This window comes from Vombatus ursinus, unplaced genomic scaffold (assembly GCF_900497805.2).
Source record: "Vombatus ursinus unplaced genomic scaffold, bare-nosed wombat genome assembly UNPS02014872.1, whole genome shotgun sequence".
Lineage (NCBI taxonomy): Eukaryota > Metazoa > Chordata > Mammalia > Diprotodontia > Vombatidae > Vombatus > Vombatus ursinus.
Window position 1 is genome coordinate 4,554,712 of NW_020954650.1, and position 5,061 is coordinate 4,559,772.

The window sequence follows — 5,061 nt, forward strand, 5'->3', positions numbered from 1 at the left end:
ATTTAGTGCTTGTTTTCAAATGAATTATCAATGAACCAGAAATCTATAGTTCACAAGTTTTACCATAAAGCATACTTTGCCTATGGATCACATTCCAGATACCATCACACAAGGCCCTCTGCTGCAGTCAGTAGTGCATAGGCACTGTGACCTACGTTTACCTTAACCAGTTTTCCATGATACATACCCCCATTCTGATCTAAATTCTTTTGAAAAACAACTTAACCAAGCCTAGAAATCATGAAAAGAGGATGTTGGTGCTTGGAGATTGGATTCCACATGGCTTAATTGTAAGAAATATCAGTTCCTGTGATGTGAAAGTTTTGGGAGGCTGCAGCAACTCAAAAAATAGTCTGGAGTTGAAGGGTCATTCTTATTGAGAAGCAATCCATAGTGGATTTGACAATTTGGAAGCCAGAAGCTCTTAAGTAATAAGCAGCAGTTATAAAACACTCTGTGCAGATGCTGGTAAATGTCATTTTGGTCATCCTTGTAAATATCTTCATGAGGAAGCTGGTGAAATACATGTATTTCAATTCCTTCATCTTTTTGACTCATAGTTAAAAAAAGACACTTGAGAAGGTACTTATGGCAACCTTTGAACATAAGATGGAAAAAGCCTTTACTTTCTAGGCAAATCAGGAGAAAGTGTGGATGAAATATATGCAAGGAAATGGTCTATGAGATAGCATCAACTTCTGAAATGAGGTTTGGGATCCTCTCCAAAAACAATTACACAAACTTTCTTGTATCCCACAGTAGATGTAGTGTGCTGAGAAGTTTGGGAATGCAATCATTAAATCCCATCCAGAATGCTGTGTCATATATGAATTTGTAATTCCAAGTATGTACTGGGTAAAAGAACAGAATAACAAAAAGTAACTGATTCAATCATTTAAGCAAAGCTGCTATAAATATTTTAGTACATGTGGGTCCTTTTCCTATTTTTATGATCTCTTTGGGATAGTCCTAGAAGTGCTATTGCTGGGTCAAAGGGTATTTTACAGTCTTTTGGACATAGTTCCAAATTGGTCTCCAAAGTGGTTGGATCATTTCAAACTCCACCAACAATGCATTTGTGTTACCATTGTTCAATATCTTCTCCAACATTTATCATTTCCCTATTTTGTCACGTTGGTCAATCTGAAAGATGTGAAGTGGTACCTCAAAGATGTTTCAATTTGCATTTCTCTAATCAACAGTAATTTAGAACATTTTTTCATATGTCTATAGATGACTTTAATATCTTTATTTGAGAACTGCCTGTTCATATCCTTTGGCCATTTATCAAGTGGGGAATGACTTGTATTCTTAGAAATTTGACTTAATTCTCTATATATTTTAGAAATGAGGCCCTTATCAGAAACATTGGTTGTAAAAATTATTTCGCAGTTTTCTACTTTTCCTTCTAACCTTTGCTTTCGCTTTGTTTGTGCAAAAATTTTTCAATTTAATGTAATCAAAATTATCCATTTTGTATTTTATAATGTTCTCTATCTCCTGTTTGGTCATGAATTCTTCTGTTCTCTATAAATCTGATGGTAAACTATTCCTTGCTCTCACAGTTTGCTTACAGCATCAGCCTTTATATCTAAATCATGAGCTCATTTTGACTTTATTTTGCTATATGGTATGAGATGTTGGTCTATGCCTAGTTTCTGCCATACTCTTACAGTTTTCCCAGTAGTTTTTTGTCAGATAGTGAGTTCTTATCACAGAAACTGAGGTCTTTGGGTTTGTCAAATTGTAAGTTATTATAGTCATTGACTACTATATCTTGCATACCTAACCTATTCCACTGATCCACCACTCTATTTCTTAGCCAGTACCAAGTAGTTTTGATGATTGCTGCTTAATAATACAATTTAAGATCTGGAATGGCTAGGCCACCTTCCCCTGTATTTCTTTTCATTAGTTCCATTGACATTTTGGACCTTTTGTTATTGTAAATGAATCTTATTTTTTTTTCTAACTCTAAAATAATTTTTGGTATTTTGATTGGTATGTCATTAGTTAATTCTTCAGTTACTTTTAAGCCTCTCTTTGGCTGTTATCTTAAGATGTGACTAGCTAAGGTTGGAGAGATTCACCATCAGGTTGGCCAGAGAAATTTATGTTTTTTTTATGTAATTGGGGTTAAGTGACTTGACTAGGGTCACACAGCTAGTAAGTGTCAAGTGTTTGGTCCGAGGCTGGATTTGAACTCAGGTCCTCCTGACTTCAGGGTCAGTGGTCTATCCACTATGCCACCTAGTGGCCATAGCAATTTCTGAAAATTATCTGCTAAATCATAGAGAAGCTGTTATCTTCACTGGAAGAGGAAGCACCCACACAGATGAAATCATAGCTCCATAAAAGTATGCAGCCAGTTTCTCACACATATTTTCTGTGTCTAGTTGGTAATTCTTTCTTGGAGACACACACGGATACATCTAGTCTGAAAGGACCATTGTGGAAGAGATGGTGGCCTCTAACTAAAAGAAGGAGAATAACTGGCAATGAATTTCTAATTTTCAGCTTTCTGAATCCTTTTGCTGATTATACATTGGTCCATATGGAATCGTATTCCCTTAAGCAAAACCTGGTATATGAAAATCAAGATTTACAAAGGAATTTTTTTTAAAAAGAGGCAATTATGCACTTCTCCCCCTAGTGTCATCTCCCTTCCTCCAGGTATTTTAAATTATTTTAATTTTTAAAATCTGATTTTACACCTTTTGGGCATGTATGTCAAAGAAAATAAAGCATAATTGTAAAGAAAAAAAACAATTTGAGTTTGCCTGCTAAAGCTGTTATGATTTTTAAAAAAAGTCACAGGAAAGTGGAGATAGCACATATTTTCATCTATATACAGAGAAATATAGATCTACAAAATATTGACCAATGAGTGTGAATTACAACATATTATAGAAATTATTTTGCTAACTGAAAGAAAGCAATAATCACTACAAGCTAATTTAGCTTCATTAAGAATAGGTCATACCCTAACATGGAAACGCTTTCTTTGATTGCATACATATAACCTATATATAATTGCTTACTGTCTCAGGGAGGCATGAGGGGAAAGAGGGAGGGATAGAATTTGAAGTTAAAAACTTTTTAAAAGAAAAAAATGTTTAAAAAAGTTTTAACATATAATTGGAGAAAATAAAATATTATTTATTTAAAAAATAAGTTATGCTGCTTTAAATTCATTTCCTGTTACGACAGAACAAAATGCTGTAGATTTTTCCTATACTTCAGCAAACCAGTTGAAAAAAGTCTAGGATTATATTTTTAAATATAAAAGGTGGAGAAACAAAGACTAGAAGATAAAATAGGTAGATTAAAATCTGACATATGCAAAAAAAAGTCATAAATGTTGTAATGTCAATTAGGAAAGCATTCCATTATTGCATGCTCTAAAAATCAATACTTTGAAAGACGTTATCAATGTCTTTAACATATTTTTCAATGACTGAATATGTATTTAGTAGCAATAATTAACCTTTGAACATAGTTCAATTGCTGACTTTTTGGACTCCTACTTTTCTACCTCTATTCCTGCTCATGCTGAAGGATCTTATAACCCTTAGTGTCTTCCTCTAATTGATGAGTTTGTCAGAATTTTAATTTGACCATGTACCCAGAAAAGTCACACAAAAATCTCTAACCTAGTTCAGGTTCTGATTCTCCTTTACAATGCACATTGACCATTAAAAAAAAATAATAGTTTTAGAAAATTGCCTAGAGCTCTGAACAATTAAGTGGCTTGATTTAGTTTCTTTTTAAAATTTTTATTTATTCATATTTAGTATTTTTTTAGTTTGTGAGATCCACATTCTTTCTCTTCTTTCCAAATCTCCCCCACCCATTGAGAAGGCAATATAAAATAAAGTATACATGTGAAGTCATGCAAAACATTTCCATATTAGCCATGTTGCTGAAAGAAATTAAAAACCAAGGAACATAAAGCAAGTGAAAAAAGTATGGTTTAGTCTGTACTTAGAGATCATCAGTTCTCTCTATAAAAGTAAATATCATTGTTCATCATGGGTCCTTTGGCTTTGTCTTCATTAGAGCAGCTAAGTCTCCCTTTATGATCATCATTGACATATTGCTGTTACTGTGTATAATGTCCTATTGGTCATACTTCACTGTTCATCAGTTCATATAAGACAACAATTTTTTCCCCTAAAATTATGTCCTGTTCATTATTTCTTATAACACAATAGTATTTGATGAAAGTTATAGTACAGCTTGTTCAGTTGTTCTTGAATTTATAGGCATCCCTTCATTTTCCAATTCTTTGCCAATACAAAAAGAAATACTACAAATATTTTTGTACAAATAGGCAATTTCCCCCTTTTCTTTGATCTCTTTAGGATATAGACCTCATAGTGGCACTGCTGGATGAAAAGGTATGCACAGTTTCATTACCCTTTGTGCCACATAACAAATCATTCTCCAGAATGTTTTGGCTAGATAATAGTGCATTATTGTTTCTATATTTTTCACACCTTCTTCAGGCTTCATCATTTTCCTTTTCTGTTATGTTAAACAATCTGATAGGTGTGTATTGGTACCTCAGAGTTATTTTAATTTGCATTTCTCTAATCAATAGTGACTCAGAACATTTTTTCTTTTTTTTATTAAAGGTTGCTATCTTTTTTTCTTTTTTATTAATTTATTTTGATTTATCAATAATCACTTCCATATGCTTTTGAGTTTAAAATTTTTCTTCCCCTTTTCTCCTCACCACCTTCTCCAAGGCAGTGCACAATCTGATATGGGCTATACATTTACATTCATATTAAACATATTTTCACATTAGTGATGTTGTAAGTAAAAAATAAAACCAATAGGAAGAACCATCAGAAAGAGGAAACAAAGTTCAACAGAAGAGAAAAAAAATAGCAATTGAACTTCCATAGTTCTTTCTTTGGATGGGGATAGCATTTTCCATCACAAGGCCTCTGGAGATGTCTTAGATCTTTGTATTGCCAGGAAGGGTTAAGTTTATCAATATTCTTCATCACACAATGTGGCTGTTATTGAGTACAACATTCTCTTGGTTCTGCT

The 5,061-nt window shown here is 33.1% G+C and overlaps 1 pseudogene; it reads left to right on the plus strand.

The window, feature by feature from the left end:
- The first annotated feature begins 251 nt into the window (after positions 1 to 251).
- Positions 252 to 4,396, plus strand: LOC114028203 (annotated as a pseudogene).
- The last annotated feature ends 665 nt before the right edge of the window (positions 4,397 to 5,061 follow it).